This window comes from Emydura macquarii, unplaced genomic scaffold (assembly GCF_026122565.2).
Source record: "Emydura macquarii macquarii isolate MOO-44397 ecotype Brisbane River unplaced genomic scaffold, CSIRO-AGI_Emac_v2 contig_2897, whole genome shotgun sequence".
NCBI classification, from domain to species: Eukaryota; Metazoa; Chordata; order Testudines; family Chelidae; genus Emydura; species Emydura macquarii.
In genome coordinates, this window is record NW_027133034.1 from 8,780,584 (window position 1) to 8,790,111 (window position 9,528).

Genomic DNA, 9,528 nt, shown 5'->3' on the forward strand with positions numbered 1-9,528 from the left:
TTCTCCTCTACATAATTTAAGGTGACTCACTGTACAGGAAAGTTCACCTTCCATTAAAATGTTTTCTTTAGTAAGCACTCTCCTGCAAGTGCTGCAGTGTAAACATGAGTGGCTACGAATACGAACATTTATTAAATAGCACTGATGAATATTTCAATACCTAGGGGAGAGCAATTCACAGCTCAATCTTTCAGGCCATTTTAAGTGCAGCACAGGACAATTCCACTACATCTTCCATTAATATTTAATTGCCTATTTTATTCTGTTTACCTTTTTGGTTAATATATAATTTAAAGCCCTTCTACTAAAAAGGATAAAAAAAAAAAAGAGAACAACTGTTAGTTTGCTTTTAACAAATCTCTGGTGAGAGCTTTTGCTTCATTTAAAATTCATTGCAAAGAATTTTTATTTAATATCAGTAACGCAAACCTCAGGTATTAAAGTAAAACTTGGAGGCAAGTGTTGTGTAACATTCCCGACGCTGACTTGGATGATTTACGTCAGTTTCTGACTGGCAGCCACTGACAAAGCAGTCAAGCAACTGGTGACAGGTGCTGTGTGTCATAACCCAGGGAAGGAAAGTCCTTGTAACCTAACCTGACCTGACCAAACACTGCTATGGCAGAAAACTGGCCACCCAGCAGAAAGTAATGTCCTTGTAGTCCTCTCTACATAGATTTTACTGGCTAGGGAAAAGGTATTACATTAAACAGAATGAAAATATATTCAAATGGGGAACATACTGACAGTTATAGAAGGGGAGACTGTGGTTGCTGAATACTTCCCTTTCCTTTGGTGCATACGTATAGAAACCTATTGGATTAGTAGACATGCAGCCCTGCTAATGTCTGGGATTATTTCTTACATAATCTGATCAATATATTTTGCAGGTATTGTACATAGGATTTGAAAGCAATGTGAGTGAGTGTGATACCTGATCTGCACTTGCCAGTCACCAGGATTTCACAGCATATCACAGGGAAGTTCACTAGGGGATGATGGTGATAAAAAGTAGCAGGACCTGTCAACTAAGGTGCCAAGAACAATGTCTGTGAATAGCAGTACTCACTAGAGTTTGGTAAGTAATCACCAGAGCATACCCAAATAATACACAGTTGGACAAGACCTGGAATGCCTATTACACACATTGTGTCATGGTTTATTGCATCCAGCTCTTCTAGAGTTCACCGATTTGATCAGAACAATAATAGGCAGAGTGAGCTGTGCACTCCTGATATTCTTTGATACACGCAGTGCATTACACACAATGACAAACTAATGGACTAGAAGCTGCCAGGCTCCCTTTTCATGCCTCCTGACAGACACGAGGAAGGAGTGGGATACGATAGTGGGTTGCGTGGAATTCCAGACACACACTGTTTAATGATGATACAATGTCCTGCTTGCATTAGAGCATTGCATCAATGTGTGATCGATTATTTGGTATTGCGGCATCTCATTGTCGGGATATCACTTTGCAATTATTTTATTGCTTGCTGCAAGACTGTACAGTTAAGCAAAACTAACTTAGAAAAAGATCACAGTCCTAGGCAACACCACTCTTTCTTGTTATCTATGTTTGCTAATTTGTCAAGGCAACTATTTAAAACGAATAGTGGATAATGAGAAAAGGAGGCACATAAGGCCTAATTGCCATTTTGGTAGTTTTACAGCAATGCATTAGGAGATGTAAAAACTAAATATTGCTGTCTTTGTTCCAAGTTCAGTTTAGGTTTGTTTTTGAAAATTGTTGGATGTACAAGGGCATCCTGCTAATCTTACTTCTTGTACTGTGGCCTTGCAGAAAGACCTTTTGTTGTTGGTTTTCACAAAGACCTGTCAGGTCTTCTCATGGCCACTGCCTACCAACTGTCTTTTCAATCTAAAATTTATGGTGTGTGAGAAGATTGAGAGTGGTCACGTGGTGCTTTTTAAACAATGATAATTACTTATGCAAATCACTTTCAGATGACAACAAATTTTTTTCCTCAAAAGCCAGACACCAAAGTTACTCTCAGCTTGATTCCCTTTTCCTCAGGTCTGTCTGGAACTTTTAGAGTCATCTTTCCCACAGGCATCCAAGTTTACATGCTCATATTTAGAAGCCTTTTTGAAAATAAAAAGAACTAAATCTGAAGGAATTAAATTCTGTAGCTAATTTTTTTTTCTCCCTTCTTTCAATTTTCTTTCACTATCATTATATGATAGCAACATTTTATTTAAAAATGTCATTAAGCATACTTAGGTATGATTCAACAAAGCACATAAACATATACTTAACAAGTAGATCCACCGAGTGCAATAGGGCTTATAAACATAAATGGAAGCACAAACTAAGTGTTTGCAGGGATGGAATCTAATGTATTACATTCGAGATAAAGTGAGAATATATAAGCATACTTATGCAGAGAGAGAGAGAGAGAGAGAGAGAATCCACGCAAATATTATGCAAAGGCAATACCAATTCTAATCAAGCCCTGCTTATTTATTTTCTTTTTAAGAGAAACTAAACAAAAACTAAAACATGAGCATGAACATGGGTGAAATGCAGAGCTGCAATTCTCGAAAGTGAAAATTAACCAGCAGTGTAAACATCACAGGAAGATTTCAAGGTTTTCTGCCAGCACAAGTCCATCTAGCTATAGAATACACTGGGTATATTCAAGAGTGTTGTGTGCCACTCTTCTGTCCTGGAATCAAATTCCTATTTTAATAGGAGAAGGCTAACAACTTTACAGGTACTTAACAGTTTGATAAGAATAGAACATGTGCAGAAATCTCCATAAGTTTAGCCACAGCCAGGATCAGGATAGATACAGTCAGTAGAGGATGAGAGAAAGTTTACCTTATTTTGTTTGACTGACACCCTGAACGGTCAGTGAAATTGTCATATGTATTCTGAAAAAACAATTTCTTTATACAATGCTGTAAAATGTTGTGGTTAAAAGGAGGAATGGGAGGGAGCAACAGCCTCTGTTAAAAGCAAAATAAAAGCACCTCTCTCTGATTTCAGCAAGCGTTACTCTACATCCTCAGTACTCTCATATAGCAATCCTTCAATCAGGTACGAGAGCAGGAAACAGTTTTCCTGTACCACACAGCTTCATTTTCTTCTCTGTATGATTGATAAGCAGTGACATGCTTGCCCAGGATTCCTCCCTCCCTGTGCTGCTATCTCCCATGATTTCCAGAGGAGTAACACAATTACCACTAGTTTCTATCTTTACTCCCCAATGGACTTGGTCCTGCTTGGTGATAGCCATCAAAAATTGCAAGCTCCATTTTTCCTACTGACTTATTTAAATCATGAGTGTTGACCACATCTTCCAAGGCTCTAAAGCAGTGGTTCTTAACCTTTCCAAACTACTGCACCCCTGAAGCCCGAGTCCCACCCCCACGGGGCTGAGGCATGTCACTTAGTTTCATGGCGTCCCTGTGGCTCCAGGCAATTGCCTTTCTTGCCACCCCCAATACCAGCTCTGCACTTGCGACCCCTCTAAAACCCCAGGTTAAGAAACACTGCTCTAAAGTATGCAAAGCATATGAATGTGAAATATGATCTCATGATATTTAAAACCATGCACATTACTCTTAAACTGTCATTGCCGTGGGTGAAAGCAATGCATTTTCTATGAGCAGAACTTATCTAATTCTTCTACTTTTTTGTATGTGCCAAATTCTAGTTTCTTGATTTAAGTTACTGTTTTCCTACATGATGGCAGACACTAGAATGGATTTGATCAGTTACGGCCTCATTCTTTGAATATCTTATTCCCACCCATTCTCTTTCTGGGAATTGATTCAATTTCACCACAGCTCATGTGTTTTCTCATGTGTCAGATACTAGAGTAACCTTTGCTAAGTATCAGAGTCCTCCATCCAATTGATAGAGATGGTAAGTGCATGCTAAATATTCAGCTTGAATTAAGATCCTCCTGGCTCTAGGAAACAACTCTACGGATGAGCCAAAAGGTATCCTCTTCTGGATTTAGGTCTTTCTAGGTTTGTTTCAACTACAGGTACATGTTGCACCTTATGGGCAACTGTATGAGTTTGTCCAGTGCAGGTCTGGGTCCAAATTTCAGTAAGTGGAGACTGAGATTGGGTGAAAGCCATTAGTCCAGTTTGGTCTCATCTCTACATAATTTAACAGTAGTAATAATATCTGCAGTCTAAACCAAACCGTCTCACACTCTTTTTGGTGCAACCTATGTTTATAAATGTCTGCTAAAATTTTTTCAGTCTCTACTCCAATTTCTTTTAATTCTCTTTAATGCTTTTTTTCTGGACCTGGCAACTTATCAATTTAACTTTATTCTATTCATGTCACTAGTTCTACTGTTATCTACACACTTTCAAGTTCTTTTCTGCTCACTCCTAGAAATCTGATCCCCAAATGGGACAACTTTTAACAGCTGTAAAGATAACTGCAAGTAATTGTTTAATGTCTCTGCTCTTTCCTTTTCTGTTGTCTCTGATTTCCCTGTCATTATTGCTAGTGAAATCATCTGATTTTACTGTCTGTCTGCTAGACATACTGTACTTCTAAAACCTTTTACTTTTAATGTCGATAATCTATTTTATTCATTTATCTGGGCATGAGCCATTAATTTTTTTTATTAATTCTTTAGAATCCACCTAGTCCCTCCCATATACAAAGTTACTGGTATAGGTTTTAAGCACAGCACCACTAGTTTAATAGGAGAGAATCGGATGCATCAGTCTTTCCATTCAACATAACCTCAGCAGCTATTAAGGTCCTTTTTTGACGCTTGGTGTTTTGTTCCTCAGTGACTGACTTAAGCTCACAAGCCTCTTGCATCTTGTCTTTCCCACTGGTTTTTTGTTTGGCAGGAGCAGCATGAAATATGAAAATACACTTACTGTAATGCGTTCAGGTACCAGAATTCTGTTGTCTTTTTGAGGATTTCTACCTACATGGGGAGAGAGATTCACTTCCCTTTATTTCATGAGGAGAGCGATACCTTTCATTTGCCTTTAAACATACACAGAATAAAAAAGAGCAAGAACTACTGCATGTAAGATTTAAAACACCTTACCTGATCTTCAGCAGCAACATGGATTCACTGGCACACAGAAGAGTCAGGAAAAAGCTTGACTTGATTTCATAGTGCCAAAGAACGACATCTACTTTGTCAGATCTTGTTAGTGGTCCTGATGCACCACTGCATATTCTTGGCACATTCTGGATTTTCACATTCTAAAGATAAGGCAAACATATAATAAGAACTTCTGGTGCAGAAAATGATTGAAACTAGAAAGGGCAAACACACATGCCAGAACTTTGAGAAAAATCTTGATCTGCAAACCTTTTGTAGCTTACAATAGGGACAACCCTGATTTAGTGTAAAAGAGAAAGGGGAACTCAAACATGAATTGAAAGTAAAATTTCCTGTGCATTAATCACCACTACAGTGTAGTTTTCTTGAACATAAAAGAGTTTATACACATATTTCACATTGACTTATTAGGGTCTAATGCCAATTAGAGAAATTATTTCTGAAAAAGATGCTGTCAATATCTGAAATCTCTCACAAATGTACATATCCCTTTAGTTAGAGTCATAGATTTCTGACCAGAAAGGACCATTATCATCACATAGTATGACCTCCTGCATTACACAAACCATAGCTTTCTTCAAATTAGCTGAATAACTTGTGTATGAACTAAAGCTGATTTTTTTAAGACAAACATCACATCTGATACAAAGATTCTAATGGATGGACAATTTACCATATTCCTTGATAATCTGTTCCAAAAGTTAATTACACTGACTCTTAAAATGTCTTATTTCCGGTTTGAATTTTGTTGACTTCAGCTTCCAGCTGGATTTTTTCTTGTCTTTGTCTGCTAGATTAAAGAGCCCTCTCCTATCAGATATCTTTTCCTTACGTCGCTAATTATACCATGGTGAAAGGTTAAAGAGGCAACCACAATTAAGTCACCACACGACATTAAATAGCCTGAGCTCTTTTAGTCTCTCATAGTAAGGCTTGTATTCCAGATCATGTATCATTCTTGTAGCTCTTCTCTACACACTCTAAAATTTTTCTAACCCCCTTTTTAAAATGACACCAGAACAGGACACAGTATTCCACTAGTGGTCTCACCAATACCCTGTACAAAGGTAACAACACCTCCCTGCCCATTATTGCCCTGTTTCTTCATCCAAGGATTACAGTAACCATAGTATCACACTAGGAATGCACATTCTGCTGATTATTATTAGCAACGACCTTTTCAGAGTCATTGTATTCCAGGACACTGGCCACCCCATCCCACCACGCCATCATCCTGTAAGTACTGCTCACCTTGTTTCTAGACACATGACCTTGAATTCTATTACAGGTGTTCCTACATCTGATCTTTGTGAGGAAATGTTACCGATTAAGTACATTCATCTGTTTATATTACAAAAGGGATCAAATCAACTTTATTTTAGGGGTCTCTGGTTGCAGGAGGCCACTGCCTTTGCAGGACAAGCCACACACACTGGCAAAGCTGGTCCTACAGCTCAAGGAAACAGCTGCCTCTACCCCATGAGTTAAAATACAGTTTCTGTTAGTTGTCAGATCTAAAAGGATCACTGTGTTCCTTGCAAGCTGCAACTAGCCAATAGAAGGGAAAATACTTACAAACACATACAGTGCAAGACTCTATTCCTATTGACTTCAGTGGGAGTAAACAAATGCTAACTGGAATCAGTAGGATGTAGCCCAACGCTACCCACAGCTGCAACAAAAAACATTAAACTCTCATAGTCTAGTTCCTTCAAGCCCAGACAGCTTGCGAGCAGGAAAATAAATTGAACTGTATGGAAAGTTCATAAAAGGGATAGGTAGTCATAAACCACAAAAGGAGCTAGATTGGGACACAACATTCATTATACGAAAGTCAAAATTCCAAATCAGAGCATTTTTAATTAACTTCAGCTCAGAACTGTGTTTGCAAAAACATTTCCTGGCAATTTTCAGACCAAATTAATTTTCCCATCCAAAGTTATAAAGAAAACAAACTTCAGAAAAGAAGCTATTTGTAACCTCCCTATGACTAAGAGTGACTAATGCTGCTCAGTAATACTGAGGCTTGTTTGGCTTTATAAAATTGGAACGTATACCTTAAGGCTCTGCTTGTTTTTAAGGAAGCTGTTGTTGCATCCTTCAATGGTATTAATAGCAGATCAGGGCAGCTTATGTTGCTGTGGTGCATTTTCTACTGTAGATAGTCACTGTTTGGAGAGACACACTAGACTTTTATTCATTAACAGGGTTGATAAAATTCTCCAGATTCATACTCACTTGTAGGGCAGTTTCTACTAGAAGAAGAACCTGACTCTACAATTTCCACACCTACAATGGGTCATTGTCTTAACAAGAAAAGGAAGGCTACCTATTATGATTAATGAAAAGAGGCGCTTCACCTGTATAAGATGCAGAGTTCCCTCCTAATTGGGAAATTCTAACATCATGGTGGTTAATCTCAGCTAATGTTGCAGTGGGTCTAGAGTTAGGGCTACTTTAAAGTGTGTTTTTAGTCCCATTAATCTAGATCTTCCCATAGGAAATACCTTCATAGAGTGTTTGTGTGAGTTTTTTATGTTTTCATTTCTACACTATCACTCTTTACCTAATGAAAGTGTCCATTATATTTCCCTGTCTGGCACAAACATGTTGCAGTAATCTCACCTTTATAGCCGAGAAGAAAAGTGAACACACTGCAGAGAATTGCAGAGGTTGCAGTTTATCTAACTTTTATTTCTTCAAGATATTTTTTACCACTAAGCATTTTATTTGCATACTCCTGGAATGATGGTTTGCCGCAGAAATGGCCGTACATCAAATACACCCTTGGACTGACTCAGGAAGTCTCTGGTGCATCATCTCTCACCAATTAGGAATAAAGATGCTTTTTTACTATTTGTTCCAAATATTCCACTTTGTCTGAGATCTAAATTCTGAGCTGTGACTAGCAGTGCATACTGCCTATGATTTCTGACATAAACTGTTTGGTGATAACAATAATTGAGTTAGTCCCCTTTATCTTAGGCATGTGATAAAATATAATTAATACTGTGCATATTCTTCCTCTGGGTTTGTGAGTGGGTGGAGCGACAAGAAGCACCACATGTCTCTTATTTGAACTGAATGCTGGGGAAAATAAGGTACAATTCATGCAGATATTAACATTTCCTAATAAGGTTATTAGCAGAAGTGGGTGTCTCTTCTTTTTAAATATACACACTCCTATGAACATAAATATGCACATCTGGCAAGATATGCATTTTTCTTCTATACGGCAGAGAGTCCTGATGTTTCAGTATTTATCTTTCATGCCAAACGGAAATCAAAGCATGTTCTTCTGTTTTTAAAGAACATACAGTGAGCACTTTACCCAAAGCTAGAGAATAATGCTATTATTGTAGCCATCTGTCTCTTCACATCAGTCTTTTATGATTTTTATAGTCCCGTTTCAGGGCTCCATATGAAATGATGTTAGTTAACTATTAATAACAGCATTTAATTTGATGATTTAGGTCTCAATTTTGAATTACCTTAAACCCAATGTGATTCATTTGTTTGTATGTGTTGGGGTGGGGGAGGAGGGAAGAGGCACGGAAATGCACGGAAAGTTATTTATTTCACTTTGCTTGGCTACTAAAGGAGAGGCTGATGTGCTCTTCTGCTTCTGTTATATACTGTGTTTGCTGTTTGCCACTCTGACAGACAGGAAAGTTACAGCCAGGGCTAATTTGGGTAACATCTAAAGCCTTGCCTGACAAGGTAAGTTCAAATTATGAAGCGATCCCTTCACATACAGAGACCTTGTTAGTTAGATTAGTGGGGGATTGGCTCAGTGTGACAGCTTGTTTTCTAAATGTGAGCTCTCTGCATTTCCAAGGCAAGCAGGCTATATATTCATTTAAAGAAACAAAAATAAAGATGTCATTTTTCTTATTTGTCACAGAGTTCATGTAATATTCCTCCTCAGTTTTCCTCATTGTTGACTTCTCAAGGAAATAGCAGCAAGTGTGTACCTTTGAGTGAGACAGCTAATTTTGTTATGGATGAACATAGTGTTGTGACAAAACAGTGGCACAGCTGTCATAACAGCTGTCACACATTAATCATGACAGTGACAAATAGCATAATTACTTTATCTGGAATTCCTAGCATGCACACTCAGTATGCACCACTACAGTGCAAGCATATCAAGCACGGTTTAATTAAAAGACATCAATACTGGTTAGTTAGACATGGGCTAGGAGACACTGATACAAAATAAAAATAAAATTTATAGTTTCCTTTTTAGGACATTCAAAGACCAATTACTTAGCCAACAAAGTAATCTGAATCTATTTTCCTAATCAGCCCTTCTTGATGCATATGCTGTGTGGTAAATTGAGCAACTTTTATACAGTTAGGTTTCTGACCAAATCACAGCTATGCACTATTCAGTGGCAATTTCTCCTTTCCAGCTGACTTTTATGTTCACATTTGTCCCACACTG

General features: G+C 37.9%; 1 long non-coding RNA gene across 1 annotated transcript; it reads right to left on the reverse strand.

Moving 5' to 3' along the window:
* Nucleotides 1–4,601: 4,601 nt before the first annotated feature.
* On the reverse strand, nucleotides 4,602–7,294 carry LOC137167062 (uncharacterized). The gene is made up of 3 exons (XR_010923957.1): nucleotides 7,139–7,294; nucleotides 5,061–5,221; nucleotides 4,602–4,934 (listed from the first exon to the last, which is right to left on the reverse strand). It is a non-coding gene; the product is annotated as an uncharacterized lncRNA (long non-coding RNA).
* Between the last annotated feature and the right edge of the window lie 2,234 nt (nucleotides 7,295–9,528).